At 42.4% G+C, this 23,175-nt stretch overlaps 1 protein-coding gene across 1 annotated transcript in view; it reads right to left on the bottom strand.

Annotated features, from left to right (window-relative positions):
- Positions 1–23,175, bottom strand: part of PLXDC2 (plexin domain containing 2) — a 542,926-nt gene that overhangs the window by 482,694 nt on the left and 37,057 nt on the right. The gene's annotated exons all lie outside the window — the stretch shown is intronic.

The following is a 23,175-nucleotide window of genomic DNA, read 5'->3' as shown; positions in this document are numbered from 1 at the left end:
ACCAAAGCCCCTATTACAGGCATATTAGTAACCAAAGCTTTTCTACGAAAATCAATCACCCCAAAGCAGTATACTAAGATCCAGGGGCTCTTACATTACCCCCAATCAATATTCTCCTATAAAGCACGCCCAAGACACTGTCATGTCCAACTTCAAGCATGTCCTCTGACAGGTGGTGTCATCTTGTCTCCAGCATACCATACCTAAATCATCTCAAAATCCCTAAGACCAGTATATGTGCATCCAGATCTGCTCTTCTGTGCAGGGCTGCTCACAAAATTCAACATTTTCAGATGTGCTCTGCATACCTGTTTGCTAGAACTGTAGCTAAAGCACCAAGCTGGCAGACAGCTGTAAGCCACAATTCATGAGACCGCGAACCACATGTGGCTCCCGAGCTATAGGTTGGGACCCCTGCCCTACGGTATGTAAATATACAGCACATGTCCAACCGCGGCCTCTATACAGTCGATAGAGCTGTTACGCAACTCTATAACTGAGCAGTTCCGGACGACACCAGAAGCAGTTGATCGGCGGGGTTGCCAGATGTGCCACCCCCAATGATCAGACATTGATGACCTATCCTAATGATATTCTATCGATATAAGTCCCAGACAACCCATGGTGCAGGATAACTGAAGCATTATGTTCAGATGAAAGGTCTACTATGTAGCGCATGGATGGCATGAGTTTGCTGGAGTGAGATTTCTAGCTTCTAGTTTATAGAGAGAGGATCTTAAGTAGACAAATGACCTCTATCTTATCGGGAACTATAGAGGGTCTAGTCACTAATCAGAAAACTAGAATTTTGTCACCCAACTACTGACAATGCTTTTAAAAATTTGGGGTCCAAAGTCTGGAAAGAGTAAAATCATGACCTATTGATGAAGACTTAAAAGCAAGTTAAATGACATTATAAAATGTAAAACAGTATTCCAATTACTGGACGACTGATTATTATTTTCCCGTTAAGCAGTTTCAGTTACGAAACAATATATGAATTTTCTTCTTAGCCTATTATTGGGAAATAATTGCTCTTGTCTTTGGGTTTGGAGAGCCGACTCTAGAGAGCCATATTCAGAGATGAACTGTCACAACAAATGAATATGTTCCCACAATAGATGGTTTAGTCACCTTTTTTCTTGAATCGCGCATTCCCTTGGAGCCCTTAGAACACAATTGTGCTGATTTGCCTTTTTCTTTCCTTCCTAGAATTTATTGGTGTTTTGTTATTTTGAGTCACTAAACAAGGTCATTGTTACAGATTTCAGCTCCTTGCAGATGACTTAAAAAAATTATATATATAACACGTGTATAAAAGAGATGTCTTGCTAAAGAGTGTGAAAGGCCTGAAGCGGCTCCTCGGTTGTCATTTGCCATCTAACAGATCACTTTTAGGATCTAATGAATATGCAGAAGAATTGTCGACACATAAATTGTGTTTGTATTACGTTCTGCGTTTCAGCACAACGGAAAATAAACCGATGCGTCATAAATGGTTTCACTCCAAGCAACCAAAAGATGCATTACCCTCAAAGCACCAGAAACCCAAAAACTGTCATTCACTTACATAGCAACATAGTTATTAAGGTTGAAGGAAGACTTTAAGTCCATCTAGTTCAACCCATAGCCTAACCTAACATGCCCTAACATGTTGATCCAGAGGAAGGCAAAAAAAACTCATGTGGCAAAGAGTAAGCTCCACATTGGGGAAAAAAATTCCTTCCCGACTCCACATACGGCAATCAGACTAGTTCCCTGGATCAACGCCTTATCAAGGAATCTAGTATATATAACCTGTAACATTATACTTTTCAAGAAAGGTATCCAGTCCCCTCTTAAATTTAAGTAATGAATCACTCATTACAACATCATACGGCAGAGAGTTCCATAGTCTCACTGCTCGTACAGTAAAGAATCCGCGTCTGTTATTATGCTTAAACCTTCTTTCCTCCAAACGTAGAGGATGCCGCCTTGTCCCTGTCTCAGGTCTATGATTAAAAAGATCATCAGAAAGGTCTTTGTACTGTCCCCTCATATATTTATACATTAAAATAAGATCACCCCTTAGTCTTCGTTTTTCCAAACTAAATAGCCCCAAGTGTAATAACCTATCTTGGTATTGCAGACCCCCCAGTCCTCTAATAACCTTGGTCGCTCTTCTCTGCACCCACTCCAGTTCAGCTATGTCTTTCTTATACACCGGAGACCAGAACTGTGCACAGTATTCTAAGTGCGGTCGCACTAGTGACTTGTATAGAGGTAAAATTATGTTCTCCTCATGAGCATCTATGCCTCTTTTAATGCATCCCATTATTTTATTTGCCTTTGTAGCAGCTGCCTGACACTGGCCACTAAATGTGAGTTTGTCATCCATCTGTCAAGGGAGTACTGGGTAGACTAAGGCTGGTTACCCGGGTCCCTGCGATATCCCTCAGGCTAGGGAAACCCTGTCTGACCCTTTCCCAGAAGTTACACTAAAGGTGTGCATGTCTGGGCCGCCAGGCCTGACCCTGTCTCCTGTTTCAGCCCTAAGCTGAAACCACCACCCGCCACCCAGTGAAGAGACCACACACCAATCCCCACAGAAAGCACAGACAGGGAAAATTGAAAAACGCACCACGCCGCAGACACACAGGAATACACTATAATGTGCACAGGGCAAAACAAATACAAATATAGGAAGGAAAAATATGACAAAGGATAATACACCACCAGATACGATATTCCTACAACAAGACCACCACTCCAGACCGGAATCGCTAGGCACAAAGCACAAGCTATAATCGGCGACGCCCAAAGTCCAGCACGACTATTTAAAGGCCGTGGGCGTGACCCAGCCTCAAACCAAATTACCAGCTAGATTAACCCCGAGCAAGCTGGATAAAGTCTAGCCGACGCCACTGAGCGTGTAGTGGATGTATGTGGAAATACCGCTGTCTGTCGGACGCCCTAGTGTGAACAGCATCCGACATGACACCACCCATACACCCAGGTCTTTTTCATTGATGGTTTTGCCCAGAGTTTTAGAATTAGGCACATAGTTATACATCTTATTACTTCTACCCAAGTGCATGACCTTACATTTATCCCCATTAAAGCTCATTTGCCATTTATCAGCCCAAGCTTCTAGTTTACATAAATCATCCTGTAATATAAAATTGTCCTCCTCTGTATTGATTACCCTGCAGAGTTTAGTGTCATCTGCAAATATTGAAATTCTGCTCTGTATGCCCCCTACAAGATCATTAATAAATATGTTAAAAAGAAGAGGGCCCAATACTGACCCCTGTGGTACCCCACTGCTAACCACGAAACAGTCCGAGTGTGCTCCATTAATAACCACCCTTTGTTTCCTATCCCTAAGCCAGCTCTTAACCCACTTACAGATATTTTCCCCTATCCCCATTATTCTCATTTTATGTATCAACCTTTTGTGTGGCACCGTATCAAAAGCTTTTGAAAAGTCCATATATACTACGTCCACTGGGTTCCCTTGGTCCAGTCTGGAACTTACCTCTTCATAGATATTGATCAGATTAGTCTGACAGGAACGGTCCCTAGTAAACCCGTGCTGATACTGGGTCATGAGGTTATTCCTCTTCAGATACTCCAGTATAGCATCCCTTAGAATGCCCTCCAGGATTTTACCCACAGTAGAGGTTAAGCTTACTGGCCTATAATTACCGAGTTCAGTTTTTGCCCCTTTTTTGAATATTGGCACCACATTTGCTATACGCCAGTCCTGTGGTACAGACCCTGTTATTATGGAGTCTTTATAGATTAAAAATAATGGTCTATCAATGACTGTACTTAATTCCTGCAGTACTCGGGGGTGTATCCCTTCCGGGCCCAGAGATTTGTCAATTTTAGTGATCTTTAGACGCCGCCGTACTTCCTGCTGGGTTAAGCAGGTGACATTTAATGGGGAATTTTTGTTATCACTGATCATTTTGTCTGCCATGGGATTTTCTTTTGTAAATACTGATGAAAAAAAGTCATTTAGCATATTGGCTTTTTCCTCATCCTCATCCACCATTTCCCCCCAGACTATTTTTAAGGGGGCCAACACTATCATTTTTTAGTTTCTTACTATTTATGTAGTTAAAGAATATTTGGGGATTATTTTTACTCTCTCTGGCAATGAGTCTCTCTGTCTCAATCTTTGCTGCCTTGATTTGCTTTTTACAGAATTTATTTAATTTTCTGTATTTATTTAATGCCTCCTCACTACCTACTTCCTTTAATTCTCTAAATGCTTTCTTTTTGTCCCTTATTGCGCCCCTTACAGCTCTATTTAGCCATATTGGTTTCCTCCTATTTCTAGTATGTTTATTCCCATACGGTATATACTGTGCACAGGTCCTATCCAGGAGGCTAATAAATGTCTCCCATTTTCTTTGTGTATTTTTATGTCTAAAAAAAACACCAGTATACAGGCAGAGACGCTTACCTGTTAAAGGTAATTTTGGAAGTCTTTCCTCTTATGTTTTTTTAGATTAGGACTGCCACTATGTAAGGACCCTTGACGCGGGTTGGCAGCTTAAATATTGTGGACATAATATCGACCAATACCTTGCATACATTGTTATGTTTTTGGTGCACTGTATATTTTTCCGGGGTGCGGCTGGGCCCTAGATGGCTCTGTACACTGTGGCCTCTGTTCGCACAGGATGCATTATGGTGAGCCCGCTACATGGCGTCATTAATAGGCTCTGAGCCATATACTTTGCATTCCTGTGTGAACACGCCACATACAGACTATTTGTTTGCACAGGTGCACCAAGCGGCCAATTCCTGATTGTAGGCTGGCTGCATTATCGGTATTATTGCACCTGTGTATTTGCCATCTTAACTTGGGTCCGCTGTACCTTGGTTAGTGCAATTGTTGGAGGCCTTGAACAGGTAAGCATCTCTGCCTGTATACTGGTGTTTTTTTTGTTTAGAATAGTGGAGGTCTTTCCTCTTATGGTGTTTTTTGTGTATTTTTATGTCTCAGGATATCGTCCCAGTTAATTGCACCAAGATTCTCTCTCATCCATTGGAAATTTGCCCTCCTGAAGTTTAGTGTCTTTGTAACACCTCTATTACACATCTTATTAAAGGATACACGAAAACTTATTATTTTGTGATCACTATTCCCCAAGTGACCCCCAACCCTTATATTTGATATGCGGTCTGGCCTGTTGGTTAATATTAGGTCTAGCAGTGCCCCCCTCCTTGTTGGGTCCTGAACCAGTTGTGAAAGGTAATTGTCTCTCATAGTTGTCAGACCCCGATTACCTTTGCTGGAACTGCAGGTTTCTGTTCCCCAATCTATTTCAGGGTAGTTGAAGTCCCCCATAATAATGACTTCTCCTTGAGTCGCAGCTTCATCTATTTGCTTTACGAGGATATTCTCTGTTGCTTCCATTATTTTTGGAGATTTATAACAAACCCCTATCAGTAATTTATTATTTTTCCCCCTCCCCTTATCTCCACCCACAGGGACTCTACATTTTCATTAGATTCACCTATATTATCACGCAGGATGGGTTTTAAGGTCGATTTTTCATACACACACCTCCCCCTCGCTTATCTGTACGGTCATTTCTGAACAGACTATAGCCCTGCAAGTTAACAGCCCAGTCATGGCTCCCATCCAGCCATGTTTGTTATCCCCACCATGTCATAATTATGCTCCAACAACATTAATTCTAATTTGTCCATTTTGTTGGCGAGGCTTCTGGCATTAGTATACATGCACTTGATGTTACTCTCTGTACCTCTATTCTTTCTTAAATTATTAATTGTTCTAACCCCACCCCCCATGCCACCGCCACCCCCAACTTCTTTATTTATGCCCAGGTCTCTATCTGCCCTATCTTCCCCTCCTATAAAATGAATACCCTTCCCCCAATCTCTAGTTTAAATGGACTCTGTCACCTGAATTTGGAGGGAACAATTTTCAGCCATAGGGGCGGGGTTTTCGGGTGTTTGATACACCCTTTCCTTACCCGCTGGCTGCATGCTGGCTGCAATATTGGATTGAAGTTCATTCTCTGTCCTCCATAGTACACACCTGGGTAAGGCAAGATTGCCAATGGCTGCATTTTTCCAAAAATCGCAAAGTAAAAATTGCAGTGATTATTATGCTATATATGAATATATCTAAATGTGGTGGTATATTGCCCCTATTTTTCATAGACCGTGTTAAAAGAATGATTACTATGAGTAATCTATTTTGATTTTTCCATAAATTTGGTGAAAAATTAAAAGGGTGTTTTAATCTCAGCCATTCATGGTTGAGTACTGGAATATCTGTCTTTATGCGCTGGTCTCAAGTGACTGGAGCTACGCCAACAGCTGAGAGGGCTGCGATGAGACGGCAATAACCCTTTTAGGTTATGTTCACACGTTGCGTTTTTTTTTTCATATTTTTTAATGCATTTATTTATGCAAATTTTAAGCTGTGCTTTACAGTACCAGCAAAAGCAATGAGTTTTCAATAATCTCATGCACACACATTGTTTTTTTTTTTTGCTGTGTTTTTTCACCCATAGAAAGCAATGAGTGTAAAACCACAGCAAAAATGCACTGAAAAAAGCATGTACACTTGTACAGCAGTATGTGAAACCCATTTATTTTTGTGATTTTTCCAAGTGTAAACCATAAAGTCTTGGTCTCCTCACCTGAGATGGCAGTTAGGATTAGTACAGTTTAATTAAATTAGTGATATGCTTAGAGTAAACAAGGTGTGAAATTGATCAATGACTGACCAACTCAAGGGTTGGCCAAAGTGAGAAAAGTAAACAGTGTCCTACAAAATCAATGCTTAGGTAAACTATTCCCAAACAGTTCAGCTCCCGCTACTGTTACATTTGTAATTGTTATATAGTACCCTGAGGATAGGGAATATAAAAGGGACAGCACCGCACAGCGCAGTATCTAAGCGCAATATTAAAAATATCACAAATAAATTTGCAAAGCTGATGCTCTCGCCAAACTGAGGTTGAAGGAACAGCGTATTGGCCCTGAGGGAGTGTCCCAAACCAAGGTCATAGTTGTTCGGTATGCTGCGCGGCTCCCGGTCAACGGGGCGATCCTCAGTCGTCCGCGGGTGAAAAGTAAAATGATGCAGAAATCCAGTCTGGTGCCGGCCCTCCCAAAAATTGTGACACAGCTTATTTAAAAATATTTTTATTCTGAAATGTACCAAGTAAAAACAAAGCGTGTCGGCTTAAAAAAAGGGGGCTTTTTACATTTGTAATTGTGTATTTTTTCATGAACTCATGTCAACTTTTTTGTCCAGAATAGTGGTTAATTTTTCATCATATGCCCGATGAAGGAATCCTAGCATGAATAAAGAAACTTTATTTTTCTATACACTACATTTGGATCTTCCTGTCCTTGGCAGTTTTCCTGAAACCACGATTTTGTTTTAATTCTCCTTGGCTTACTGGTCCTTGTTGACATCTTCAGGAACCTGTGGTGATAGCTGCAGCCTTGAGAGACTAATCCATACACATATACCAGTGTTGTACGTCACACAACTGCATTAGGTGAGTTAATAGTATTCCCCTACCTTCCTTCACGGTTGGGTATTGCTCTTAGGAGAACTCTACTTTCTCTTTCACTCTTTGCATGCTTTTCTGGTTGCTTTTTTCAGCCCTTTGGAGGTCAGAAAACTTTTCTGATTGGCTATGCTGCCTCTTTGATGCATGGCTGGTTAATTAAGATTTATTATCTATTTAATGGATGAACTTTGAAAAAAGTAGAATACTGAACCTGCAGATCCTGTACCAGGCAATATTCACGAAGAGATAAAAAGCAAGAGGTGCTCCCGGTGTAACACCGTGGGCAACAGGTGAGAGTGAGTTGGGGGGTTTGCCACTCACATGATTGGGTTGTGGAAGGTCCAACAATGTAAAGGATGATAAATCCAATCTGGACAATGTCCTCACAGCAAATGGAGAAAGGACATAACAAGTAAAAGAGAGAGGAGTGCGGTGGAGTTGCCTGGGGAAGGAGAAGGTTCTTATCCGAAACACGTTGCATTAAATTGGAAGTGTTTTATGCTTACTGCCTGGATTAACCTTTGTGATTGGCAGCGCTCGGGATCCACTTCACTTCTCTCTCCTTTACAGGCAATAATTATGTGGAATGACGATTGGTTGGTGCAATATGATTGACAAGAAATCCGGGAGGAAGTGTTATGGTTACCCCAATGACCATGGGAAAAAAATACAAAACGGACTAGCTCTCGGGTGATGGAAACTAAGGTCGACCGTGACCTGAACCTGACCCAACACTTACAGTAGCCGGGGGATGTACCTACGATGCCCTAGACACCACGCGCCAGCCGGAGATCTAACTACCCCTATAAGAGGAATATACAGGCCTACCTTACCTCCAGTGAGGAACCCCAAAAGATGATAGTAGGCCCCCACAGATATTGACGGTGAGTTCAGAGGAAATGACATACGTAGGATGAACAGCAGATTTAGCACAGTGAGGTCCGCTTACTAGATAGCAGAAGGACAGGAAAGAGTTACTTCACGGTCGACCTAAAAATCACTATTCAAAAACACCATCCAGAAATTACTTTAAACTCCAGTGACAACTCATGCCACTGGAGTAGTAATTTTCTGTCCACAAGAGCTTCCAGCACTGAAGAGTCACATTGCAGATAGCTGGACAAAAATAGCAAAACAAGAAACAAAATTCAACTTAGCTGAACTGGAACTTGAGGCAGGTGAATGCAACAGAATGCTACTAGCACATTGTTGGCCGGCATGTGACTAACAGCCAAGCAGCCTTAAATAGGAAACTCCCCAAGAGGGTGGCGACAGGTAATCAGAGATGGAGGAAGGCACATAAGAGACACTACCATAACAGACCACCGGGGGAGCCCACAAACCGAATTCACAACAGTACCCCCCCCTTAAGGAGGGGGCACCGAACCCTCACCAGAACCACCAGGGCGACCTGGATGAGCACTATGAAATGCACGAACCAAATCGGGAGCATGAACATCGGATGCTGTCACCCAAGAATTATCCTCCTGGCCATAACCTTTCCACTTAACCAGATACTGAAGTTTCCGTCTGGAAACACGGGAGTCCAAGATCTTTTCCACCACATACTCCAATTCACCCTCAACCAACACAGGAGCAGGTGGATCAGCAGAAGGAACAACCGGTACCTCATACCTCCGCAATAATGACCGATGGAAAACATTATGGATATTAAAAGATGCTGGGAGGTCCAAACGAAAGGACACAGGATTAAGAACCTCCAGAATCCTATAAGGGCCGATAAACCGAGGCTTAAACTTAGGAGACGAGACCTTCATAGGAACAAATCGAGAAGACAGCCACACCAGGTCCCCAACACAAAGACGAGGACCAATACGCCGATGACGATTAGTGAACTGTTGAGTCTTCTCCTGGGACAACTTCAGATTGTCCACAACCTGTCCCCAAATCTGATGCATCCTATCAACCACAGCATCCACTCCAGGACAATCCGAAGACTCCAATTGACCGGACGAAAACCGAGGGTGAAACCCTGAATTACAAAAAAATGGAGAAACCAAAGTGGCAGAACTAGCCCGATTGTTAAGGGCAAACTCTGCCAATGGCAAAAAGTCAAGCCAATCATCCTGATCAGCGGACACAAAACACCTCAAGTAAGTCTCCAAGGTCTGATTAGTACGCTCAGTCTGGCCATTAGTCTGAGGATGGAATGCAGACGAAAAAGACAAATCGATACCCATCCTGGCACAGAACGTCCGCCAAAATCTAGACACAAACTGAGTACCCCTGTCAGACACTATATTCTCAGGAATACCATGCAAACGCACCACATTCTGAAAAAATAGAGGAACCAACTCAGAGGAGGAGGGCAATTTGGGTAAAGGTACCAAATGAACCATCTTGGAAAAACGGTCACAAATCACCCAGATGACAGACATCCTACGAGAAACCGGAAGGTCAGAAATAAAGTCCATAGAGATGTGCGTCCAAGGCCTCTTAGGAATAGGCAAGGGCAACAACAACCCACTGGCCCTAGAACAGCAGGGCTTGGCCCGAGCACAAACATCACAAGACTGCACAAACATGCGCACATCTCGAGACAAAGAAGGCCACCAGAAGGACCTAGACACCAAATCCCTGGTGCCAAAAATTCCAGGATGACCTGTCAACGCGGAAGAATGAACCTCCGAGATAACTCTACTGGTCCAATCATCAGGGACAAACAGTCTACCAGGCGGACAGCGATCAGGCCTATCCACCTGAAACTCCTGCAAAGAACGCCGCAGGTCTGGGGAGACAGCTGACAATATCACCCCATCCTTCAGGATGCCGGTAGGTTCGGAATCACCAGGCGAGTCAGGCTCAAAACTCCTAGAGAGGGCATCCGCCTTCACATTCTTGGACCCAGGCAGATATGACACCACAAAGTTAAATCGGGAGAAAAACAACGACCAGCGCGCCTGTCTAGGATTCAGACGCCTGGCCGACTCAAGATAAATTAGATTCTTGTGGTCAGTGAGGACCACCACCTGGTGTCTAGCACCCTCAAGCCAATGACGCCACTCCTCAAATGCCTACTTCATGGCCAGAAGTTCCCGATTTCCCACATCATAATTTCGCTCAGCGGGCGAAAACTTTCGGGAGAAAAACGCACATGGTCTCATTACTGAGCAGTCAGGATCTTTCTGCGACAAAACTGCACCTGCTCCGATCTCCGAAGCATCCACCTCAACCTGGAACGGAAGTAACACATCAGGTTGGCGCAACACAGGAGCGGAAGAAAAGCGGCGCTTAAGCTCTTGAAAGGCCTCCACAGCCGCAGAGGACCAATTAGCAACATCAGCACCCTTTTTGGTCAAATCAGTCAAAGGTTTAGCAATGGCAGAAAAACCCGCTATAAATCGGCGATAGAAATTAGCAAAACCCAAGAACTTTTGCAGACTCTTCAAAGAAGTAGGTTGCATCCAATCACAAATAGCCTGGACCTTGACAGGGTCCATCTCCATAGATGAAGGGGAAAAAATATATCCCAAAAAGGAAATTCTCTGAACTCCAAAACTACACTTTGAGCCCTTTACAAAAAGAGAATTAGCTCGCAAAACCTGAAAAACTCTCCTGACCTGTTGAACGTGAGATTCCCAGTCCTCCGAAAAAACAAGAATATCATCCAAATACACAATCATAAACTTATCCAGATATTCACGGAAAATATCGTGCATAAAGGACTGAAAAACGGAAGGAGTATTTGCGAGACCGAAAGGCATTACCAAATACTCAAAATGGCCTTCAGGCGTATTAAATGCGGTCTTCCACTCATCCCCCTGCTTAATCCGCACCAAATTATACGCACCACGTAGATCGATCTTAGTGAACCACTTAGCCCCCTTTATACGAGCAAACAGATCAGTCAGTAAAGGTAACGGGTACTGGTATTTAACTGTAATCTTATTCAAAAGTCGATAGTCGATACAAGGTCTCAATGAACCATCCTTTTTACCTACAAAGAAAAATCCTGCCCCTAGTGGAGACAACGAGGGGCGAATATGACCCTTTTCCAAGGATTCTCTGATATACTCCCGCATAGCAGTATGTTCAGGTACAGACAAATTAAACAAGCGACCCTTAGGAAACTTACTACCGGGGATCAATTCAATAGCGCAGTCACACTCTCTGTGAGGAGGGAGAGAATCAACTTTAGGCTCTTGAAAGACATCATAAAAATCTGACAGAAATGCTGGGATCTCAGAGGGAGTAGATGAAGAAATAGGAACCAAAGGTGCATCCCCATGAATACCCCGACATCCCCAGCTCAACACAGACATAGATTTCCAGTCCAAGACGGGATTATGAATCTGTAACCATGGCAATCCAAGCACTAAGACATCATGTAGGTTATATAATACAAGGAAACGAATAATCTCCTGATGGTCTGGGGTAAGACGCATAGTCACTTGTGTCCAATATTGTGGTTTATTGCTAGCCAAAGGTGTAGAATCAATACCCTTCAGGGGAATAGAAACTTCCAACGGCTCCAAATCAAACCCACAACGCTTGGCAAAGGACCAATCCATGAGACTCAGAGCGGCGCCAGAATCCACATAAGCATTCACAGTCACAGATGATAAGGTACAAATCAATGTCACGGACAAAAGAAATTTTGACTGCAAGGTACCTGTAGAAAAAGATTTATCAACCTTTTTATCAACCTTATTTATACGTTTAGAGCATGCTGATATAACATGAGCTGGATCTCCACAGTAGAAGCACAATCCATTTTTGCGCCTGTAATTTTGACGTTCGCCTCTAGACAAAACACGATCGCATTGCATATGCTCTAGTGCCTTTTCAGAGGTCACCGCCAAATGGTGCACAGGTTTTTGCTCAGAAGACACCGCCATATGGTGCACAGGTTTTTGCTCAGAAGATACCGCCATATGGTGCACAGATTCTTCCTCAGAAGACCCCGCCATATGGTGCACAGATTTGCGCTCCCGCAAACGCCGATCAATCTGGATAGCCAATTTCATGGCATCATTCAGACCTGTAGGCACAGGGAACCCCACCATGACATCCTTCACGGCATCAGAGAGACCTTCTCTGAAATTAGCTGCTAAAGCGCACTCATTCCATTTAGTAAGCACCGACCATTTACGGAATTTCTGGCAGTATATCTCAGCTTCATCTTGCCCTTGGGAAAGAGCTATCAAGGCTTTCTCAGCCAAAATCTCCAAATTAGGTTCTTCATAAAGCAACCCCAAAGCCTGAAAAAACGCATCTACATTTAACAACGCAGGATCCCCTGGCGATAATGCAAATGCCCAACTTTGTGGGTCGCTGCGCAGTAGAGAGATAACAATTTTAACTTGTTGAGTCTGATCACCAGCAGAGTGAGATCTCAGAGACAAAAACAATTTGCAATTTTCTCTGAAACTCAAAAACCGGGATCTGTCTCCGGTAAAGTATTCAGGCAGAGGAATCTTAGGTTCAGACATTGGAGCACGTATAACAAAATCTTGTAGGTTCTGTACTTTTGTCGCAAGGTTATTCAAACCCGCAACTAAACTCTGTGGATCCATGTTTCAAATGGGTGTAACCCAAGCATTCAGAGGTTAAGAGGAGAAGAGAAAAAAAAAAAGGCTGAAGACTGCAGTTTAAGCAAGGAATACAAATGATCAAACTAAGGTGCACTTTCAAACACAGAAAAAAAAAAAACCTTTTCTTCTCCTTCCTACTTTAGTGCATATTTTAACACATAGATTTTTTACTGGCCGGCCAAACTGTTATGGTTACCCCAATGACCATGGGAAAAAAATACAAAACGGACTAGCTCTCGGGTGATGGAAACTAAGGTCGACCGTGACCTGAACCTGACCCAACACTTACAGTAGCCGGGGGATGTACCTACGATGCCCTAGACACCACGCGCCAGCCGGAGATCTAACTACCCCTATAAGAGGAATATACAGGCCTACCTTACCTCCAGTGAGGAACCCCAAAAGATGATAGTAGGCCCCCACAGATATTGACGGTGAGTTCAGAGGAAATGACATACGTAGGATGAACAGCAGATTTAGCACAGTGAGGTCCGCTTACTAGATAGCAGAAGGACAGGAAAGAGTTACTTCACGGTCGACCTAAAAATCACTATTCAAAAACACCATCCAGAAATTACTTTAAACTCCAGTGACAACTCATGCCACTGGAGTAGTAATTTTCTGTCCACAAGAGCTTCCAGCACTGAAGAGTCACATTGCAGATAGCTGGACAAAAATAGCAAAACAAGAAACAAAATTCAACTTAGCTGAACTGGAACTTGAGGCAGGTGAATGCAACAGAATGCTACTAGCACATTGTTGGCCGGCATGTGACTAACAGCCAAGCAGCCTTAAATAGGAAACTCCCCAAGAGGGTGGCGACAGGTAATCAGAGATGGAAGAAGGCACATAAGAGACACTACCATAACAAACCACCGGGGGAGCCCACAAACCGAATTCACAACAAGGAAGTATGTCAATAGAAAATAGAGTTAGGGCTTGTTCACACGTTGCGTTTTTGCTGCATTTCTCCCCTACCCCAAGCGCATTCTTGTCATGAAAAAGAATACAAAGTTTTACTGTTCTAGAAAGAGAATACGATTTCTGAACGCTCATGCACACGCTGCTTATTTGTTTCCTTGCATATTTTAAACAGTTTGACATCTGCGACATGTTAGTTTCGGTGTTAAGCGTTTTAAGCTAATGAGGAAAAAATGCATAAAAAAAGAAGCAAAAACGCAAGTATTTACGCAACATTTTTCCTGCAAAGTGAAAGTTTTTTGTGTGTACTTAGAATACTTTAAGGGATTGTCGGGTCCAAACCAATAAGTCTGTGTGAGTGCAGACTTACGAATAGCCCCAGTGCATGCACTGTGCACTGCGAGAATTCACTGGATTCTGAATTGGGACCAGAGGGTATGTATGAGTTATACATACTCCTAGCTTGTGAGTGTGGCCTCACTCCATACAATTGCATGGAGCAAGGCCGCACGTTGTCTAGTGAGGCAGCCGACCAGTGTGCGTGGCTGACTAGAGGGTGCGGCCTCACTCCATACAAGTACATGGCGCAAGTATATGTCAGGGAGAATGTATAACTCATATATACCATCTGGTTCCGATTCAGAAACCGGCGACTCCCCGCAGTGCGTGCGCTGGGGAATTCATAAGTCTGCTGTCACACAGAGTGACTACAGACTTATTGGTTCGGACTGGACAACCCTTTTAACATGTCCACATACCCTATCTGGGGAAATAGTCTAGTTGTGGAGTTTATATACAGAGCTCTTAAAGGGTTTGGTCAGTGGGAGATAATAAGCCAATTCTGGTTCCTTTATAACCATTTAGTGGAGGAGCCTTGTATGTTCTATCCAACAAAAGTCATCTTTCAATCACATTCCTTGCTGTGCCCTCGGAGAAACATTATCAGGCTTTAAGGTTCTTTTCAGCCCTTGAACTCTGCAATATTTAGGGTCAGCAGTCAGCTATGATATTGCAGCCTGTTTACACGCCTCAGGACTATATGTCTTCAGTGGAATATATTTCATCTATCTGCAGGCATGTCTTTACTGCAAAAACGGTACAAAGAGACGTTTATTTTCCAGAGAATTAAACCTATAAATCATCCAAAAATGACCCCTGCAACTAGTTGACATTGCAATCACAACGCTAACCCACAATAGGTTTATTTCTCATGTTTAAAAATAAATAAAATAAAGTGATTATAACTCGGAAGAAAGAAACCTCTGCCTTTATTGGTCTCCATGGTCACGTGATTATACAGCCGCGGTTGAAGAAGGATAAGAAAAAATGTATTACCGGTAATATAATGCACTCTGACGGTCTGTGCATGTAAAAAAAAATGGGGAAATGTGTCAAAGTAAAAATTTTAAAAAGTTGTGAATTTTTTTAAATGTAAATTTTAATCAGGACTGCATATAGCACTGGAAAATCCCTTTATAGTATTTTTGGTTTTAAAGGTGTTGTTGCATGACAATAACCCCTTAGTTAACTGAAGTCAACATGGCTCCTCTTGTCCTGGGTCCAAATTCAGAAGCACAGCTATTTTTGCTAGCAGGGGGTGCTGCTGGCCATATATTTGTGCACCCAGGGTTGATTAATTTACAATTCGATCTTTGAATACACAGATTTAATTTGTCTAAAAAGTTACAAAACTATAACTGATAAATAAACTTCCCTTTTAGTTTGTTGCCAATTACCAAATGAGCTGATGGTAAAATCTGAAAAACTAAAAAAATAAATAAATAAAAGCATTCACAGTCACAGTAGCTGACCGGCTTCTTTATTTTGATTAATATTCCCTCTTACCCTAAGAATATAATTTGCATAGTCTACTTATGTGGGCAAGATTAAATTGCTGGCCATGAATACAGATGAGGATAATGTGATTATTGTAATCAATAGTTCTTGATTTTCGACAATTCTGTATTTTATTCCATGTACCCATTATATATCCATTAACATATTCTTCATGGAATTGTTTCTGTGAATGCTGTGCAGACGGTGGAAAGCAACGTTCTGAAACTGTGTTGTAATCTGGAAAGTAATTATTATTATTTGGTTCCCCAAAGGTTAGCGTAGGTCCTGAAGTTCTAGAGGTATCCAAGCAAATCGCGAAGAACGCCCTCCTCTAAATGATACCGGCCCGACTGATACTTGGAGAGGGTAGTAATTACTTAAAGATGAATGATACTTTCCTTCTCTATAATTTTCCTATTTAACAGGCCAAAAATTCGGATGACTTTTTAAAGCTTCAAACACTGCTCTGATGCAAGCACTTCGGCAAACAATTGCACTCAGCTCTTGCAGGTGTCCTATAGAAAATATATGAGCCCGTACTCCGTGTTTAGTAAAGGCTCATTCAAACTTTCCATCGAGTCCAAACACCGCTATATGCAAGCGCTCATGTAAGAATTGAGGTCCGCAGGCTTTCAAAAGTGCATGCATTACCCCATTCAGATCTGCTCTTCTGTGCAGGGCTACACACAAAAGTCACCATCTAGAGATCTACTCTTAATAGCTGTTTGCTACACAAGGTGTTAAAGCACCAAGCTGGCAGACAGTCGCGAGCCACACGACAGGCCTGTGAGCCACATGTGGCTCTCGAGCTACCGGTTGAGGACCCCTCTCTTAGAAAGTCTTGTAGAAATATTGCAATTAGTAGATGGACCTTAAAAGTGTTGCCAGGCCTTAAACTACAATTTTGCAGTCACTCTTTGTAACTGCAGACTTGTGAATCCTCACATCGTGTGCAGAATGGTTGTCCGGTCTTAAACCATAAGTTTGCAGTCAATCTGCGCACTGTGAGGATTCTCCTGTGGTGGCACCTGAAGCGGGCAGTTATGTAACCGCATATTTGTGACTTGCATACTCCCGGCCACATTCTGACAAGCTGAGCATAGCCTCGGTCAATGCAAGTTTATTGAGCCAAGCCAGAAAAAGTCCGGGCTGGGAATATCGATTTCACATACTTGCAGTAAAGCCAGGATCACACATACGCGAGATACGGCCGAGTCTCGCAGGTGAAATCCCTCCTCTGGCGCCGGCACTCCGGAGCGGAGCGTGCAGCCGCACAGCAATACATGGAGCTGCACGCTCCGCTCCCAAGTGCCGGCGCCAGTGCTGGGTTTTCACCTGCGAGACTCGGCTGTACCTCGCGTATGTGTGATCCCGGCCTAACATGACCACTCGTTCCAGGCGCCTCCACCACCGGAGAATCCTCAAAGCGAGAAGAGTAACTGCAGTTTAACAATAAACAACCCCTTTAAAAAAGAACCTATAACTTTTTAGAAAATTGTAAAAAGTGACAAAATGTGAAATTGTAGGACTTTTCTCAAATATTTGTCATTAGCAAATCAGATGATTTTTCTCAGTATTACAGGGACCCAGCATGAAGTCTGGTAAGAGTCTCTTCTCAAGGAGATACCAACTGTGAGAGGGGAAACTGATTTTATACAGTATCTGAATGGTAAATGAAGCCTTATATTGAGCTCTAGTGAGGAATCTGGATGAAAATAACTATTTGCCTCTCTTGCAGTTTTGTCCATAGGACATGATAAGTGAACTGATTCACCTATTTTTCTCATAAATTTGCCAAAAGAGAAGCACAAATGTAATAAGAAAATTGTGTGTGATTGTGGTAAGAATTAACAAAATGCAAATTAGGTTCAAAAATTTTCCTTACTCTCACTGCCAGGAGCCTGAATCAGATTATTATTTATTGGCACCTAGCAAAATGTCATGGTAGCTTCAAAATAGCTTCTACTAGAAGAAGAAATATCTACTATGGAGAACATAGCTGCATCTAAAAGGTCCTGAATTTCTCACTATATACACACATAGCCTACAGCAGGCACACTTAGGAAAAACTGTCAGGTTTCATTTCTGTAGCTGCTGATCAATAATAGTGGAATCCATCTTACACAGCCTCGTATATCATTACATCCAGGATGAGCATCATCACAGATCTCCATAGTTTTTACAAGCTGCACACAGGAACCACAAACATTATGGTGTCTCCCAGCTAAGAGGCAGAAAGTCTCACATATTTATTAAGGTAGTAAGTCAGTGGAGAGCCCGACTGTCAACCAACAGCAGCCCCCATCTCTTAAATGTCTATATGTTTTATGCAAAATTAGTGAGGACATATTTAGTTTTTTTTCTCCTAAATATTTTACATATGTCTATTTATTGCTCATCATTTAATTCATGAAGTTTCACAGGCAGTGATAGGTCTTTAACATGACTGATACAGTACATGTCTTATATCTCCTATTAGAGACTAAACCATTGCAGAGGCCGCCTGCTGCAGCCAGTTGTCTTACAGCCAGAGACAAGTCTGAATTAAAATTTAAGAGGACAGACGAGGATGATTTTTTTTACGTGGATGTGGAGAAAATTGGTCTTTAGGAAGTGTTCTTTTAAATGTAGGATAATTTTACATATTTGTTTTCATTGGCACATTGCTGTGAGCTGGCACTGGTGGGATCTGCAGCTGACTATGGGCAAACTAATGGAGAGTACTCTAGCTTGGTGGCACAGTTATAAGGTGTAGTGACGAGCGAGTGTACTCGTTGCTCGGGTTTTCCTGAGCACACTCGGGTGATCTCCGAGTATTTGTTAGTGTTCAGAGATTACGTTTTCATCGCCGCAGCTGAATGATTTACAGCTACTAGACAGCTTGATTACCTGTGGTGGTTCCCTAGCAACCAGGCAACCCCCACATGTACTCAGCCTGGCTAGTAGCTGTAAATCATTCAGCTGCGGCGATGAAAACTTAATCTCCGAACACTAACAAATGCTTGGAGATCACCTGAGCATGCTCAGGAAAACCCAAGCAATAAGTATATTCGCTTATCACTAATAAGGTGCTGTTGTGTGATATAGTGTATATATAATAATGCCTGCTGTCTGAGAACACTTTGGGGTGGATGATACTGTTATAAGCCACTGCCATCCACTGTAAGGTAATGATATGGGCACTGTGACTAGTTGGTAGTATCATGAAGGGCAAACACTTAGCTAGATGGTACTATTATGAGGCAAAGTTCCTTGGTATGGCTTATGAAAGGCAGAGGTACAGCATGGGCACTGTGGCTTTTTGGTAGTTTAATGAAGGGGAGCAGTTGAATATCACTTTTATGCCACACTGGCTGTTAGCACTTAAAGGTACTTTCACACTTCCGTCTTTAGTTCTCCGTCGCAATACGTCGTTATGTGCAAAAAACAGATCCTGCAAATGTTCTTGCAGGATGCATTTTTTGCCCATAGACTTTTATTAGCGATGGATCGCGATGGATGGGCACACGTTGCATCCGTCGTGCGACAGATGCGTCCTGTTTTGGCGGCCGCGACGCACAAAAAAAGTTCAATGTAACGTTTTTTTGCGCTACGTGTCTGCCATTTCCTCCCCGCTCATCACAATGGGCAGCGGATGTGTTGTAAAACTGCATCCACTGCCCACGTTGTGCTAAATTTAGCACAACATCCATCGTTACGTCGGGCCGACGGTTTGCGACGGCCCCGTACCGATGGAAATGTGAAAGTAGCCTAAGCTGTATGGCACTGTTGTATGGTTTAGCATACAATGGCATGTAAAAGTTTGGGCACCCCTGATAAAAATTACTGTTATTGTGAACAGCTAAAGAGGTGGAAAGTTACATGATCTCTAAAAGGCCTAAAGTTAAAGACACATTCCCTTTGTAGTTTTTGGCAAAAAGAAAAAAAAAGAAAAATACATATATTATAAAAATTACAAAAAAGAAAATGGGCTGATGCCAAAGATTGGGCACCCTGCATGGTTAGTGCTTAGTAGCACCACCTTTTGCAAGTATCACAGCTTGTAAATGCTTTTTCTAGCCAGACAAGAGTCTTTCAATTTTTGTTTGAGGGATTTTCATCCATTCTTCTTTGGAAAATTCTCCCAGTTCTGTGAGATTCTTTACTGTTAGGGCAGTGAGAATCTGGAATTCCTTGCCCGAGGAGGTGGTGATGGCGAACTCAGTCGAGGGGTTCAAGAGAGGCCTGGATGTCTTCCTGGAGCGTAACAATATTGTATCTTACAGTTATTAGGTTCTTTAGAAGGACGTAGATCTGGGGATTTATTCTGATGGAACAAAGGCTGAACTGGATGGACAAATGTCTTTTTTCAGTCTTGCTAACTATGTTGCTATGCTACTATGTAGATTCCTGGGTCGTCTTGCATGCACTGCTATTTTGACATCTAGCAATGGATTTTCAATGATGTACAGATCAGGGGACAGTGAGGGCCATTGTAAAACCTTCCACTTGCACCTTTTGAGGTCGTCTATTGTGGATTTTTATGCGTTTTTAGGATTATTATCCATTTGTAGAAGCCATCCTCTTTTCAACTTCATCTTTTTACAGATGGTGTTATGTTTGCATTAAGAATTTGTTGAAATTTCATTAAATCCATTATTTCTTCTACCTGTGGAATGTTCCCAGTGCCTTTGGCTGCAACACAACCCCAAACTATGATTGATCCACTCCCATGCTTAATGGTTGGTGACACGTTCTTTTCCTGAAATTCTTACCTTTTCTCCTAAACACAGACTTTTGTTTATTCTGGCCAAAGACTTCTATTTTAACCTCATTGGTCCACAGGCATTGTTTTCAAAATGCATCAGGCTAATTTAAAGGTTCTTTTTCATATTTATGATGCTTAATTTTATGGTGAGGACACAGGAGAGGTTTTCTTCTGATGATTCTTCCATGAAGGCCATATTTGTTCAGGTGTCTCTGAACAGTAGAACAATGTACCACAACTCCAGAGACTACTAAATCTTTCTGAACCTCTTTTGCAGGAAAGCGAGGGTTCTGATTTGCCTCTCTAGCAATCCTATGAGCAGCTCTCACTGAAGTTGCTTTGTCTTTCAGACTTTATCTTGACCTCCACTGTTCCTGTTAATTGTCATTTCTGAATTACATTTCGAACTGAGGAAAGGGCAACTTGAAAACGCTTTACTATCTTCTTTTAGCCTTCTCCTGCTTTGTGGGCCTCCACCATTTTCATTTTGAGAGTGCTAGGCAGCTGCTTGGAAGAACTCATGGCTGCTGTTTTTTGGCACAAGGTTAGAGGCTGGGTTTTTGTAAAGCTGGGAAATTTGCAGCACCTGGCCTTTCCTAACGATTATAGTAAATAAGCCATAATCCTGACAGACTAATTAAGGTTTGAAACCTTGGTCAAAGTTATCTGAGAACACAAATCTCCAAGGGTGCCCACATTTTTACATTGGCCCATTTTCCTTTTTGTAATTCTTAAAATGTAAAAAATGACAATTTTGTTTTGCCTAAAATACTAAGGAAATGTGTCATTTTACCTTTAGGTTTTTTGGAGATCATTTCATCTTCAACTTGCTTAGGCTACGTTCACATTAGCGTTAAGCTAATTTGCGTCGGGTTTGCGTCGGCGACGCAGCGGCGACGCATGCGTCATGCGCCCCTATACTTAACATGGGGGACGCATGCGTTTTTTTGTGTTGCGTTGTGCGACACATGCGTCTTTTTTGCCGCAAGCGTCGGACCAAGAAAACGCAGCAAGTTGCATTTTTCTTGCGTCCGATTTTCGGCAAAAACCGACGCATGCGTCGCAAAACGCAGCGTTTTTGCGTGCGTTTTGACGCGTTTTTGCGTGCGTTGTGCGTTGCGTCGCCGACGCAGCGGCGCACAACGCTAGTGTGAACGTAGCCTTAACTGTTCACAATAACAGTCATTTTGACCAGGTGTACCCAAACTTTTACATGCCACTGTATGTACGGCAGTGGCATGGGGCACTGTAGCTGATACTGTTGTAAGAATAGAGTGACTAGGTGGAACTATTATGGAGTCACTATTATTTGCACCATTATAGGGTATGGCATAAAATATCCCAGTAGCGTCCAGGGGGTGTTATATAATTGTACATACTTCACACACAAGTTTGATTAGTCAATACCATTACATTTCCACCACTGTAGCTGCGTAGGATTTTTTTCATTAGTATTCTTAGAATGAAACACATGTTGCGCCAACAAACTGGGAAAGAGCTGAACTGATCTCTGTCGGTATATATTACCAATTTACCCTTTCAATAGAGCGCAGCTTTATTACAAGTGTTCTAGATTTCCTTTCTGGTTAATAATACAATATAACATCATGCTGGGACTACACTGAGAAGTCAAAGTTTAGGCCACGTTGGGATAACCTGTACTCATAATTCATATCAGCAACTGCATGTGGCACCAGAGCATCCAGTAGAAGGTCTGTGATGTCTTCCTTCCCAGAGCTGAAGATGCTGTTCCGTGACCTGTGTCTTTTGCCAAGAGACAATCATTAATTCTACAAAGAACCATTCTAAAGCTGCACAATCTTTGGCATCATGACTAGGATGGATTATAAATGTAATCAGTTGAAAAATTGGTTTCCAGTTGGGTTCTGACCTTACCTGGAATAGGAAGTGTTTTCAGCAGACGTTTAGTCATTTATACAGTCAAAGCTAATTAAGGCTTCAAGGAAAAGCTGGAGAACGACATCTTCTGAAAAGTCTACTAGTATTTATATATAAAGGATAGACATAGTCAGGACGCTGTACAACATGTTGCATTTCAACAACAGATATATATGCAATGCTGTGCAGCAGTTTTAAGCAAATGTGTAAAAAATGCCGCAAAGTAGGAATGCTCTCGAAATAGAAGGTTTACCTAATTTTTAACAAAAAAAAGCTTAAATGAATGAACAACAGAACAGCCGAAACTGTGGACTGATGAGGCAAAGTGTGAAATGTTTTGGCTGCAACAGAAGGCAGTTTGATTGCCGAAGATCTGGAGTGCGGTAGAATTTCCGGAGTCAACAGCGAAGTTGCAAGTTTTCAGCTGCAATTCAGCAAATGAAGTTGGAAATTTGGTCAGGATTAATGGTGTTCTTAATACTAAGAGATCCAATCACATACTTATCCATCTAGTAATACCATCAGAGAGGCGTCTGATTGGCACCAAATTTATAATGCAGTTGGACACTGACCCCAAACTTACAGCTAATGTCATTAAGAAGAAGAAGTCCTGGAAGTGATGATCCGGCCCCTACAGAGACATGATCTCACATCATCCAGA

Source organism: Ranitomeya variabilis, chromosome 6 (assembly GCF_051348905.1).
Source record: "Ranitomeya variabilis isolate aRanVar5 chromosome 6, aRanVar5.hap1, whole genome shotgun sequence".
In the NCBI taxonomy this organism is placed as follows: Eukaryota; Metazoa; Chordata; class Amphibia; order Anura; family Dendrobatidae; genus Ranitomeya; species Ranitomeya variabilis.
Note: the sequence above shows the minus strand (reverse complement) of the source record. Positions and strands in the feature narration are given on the sequence as shown.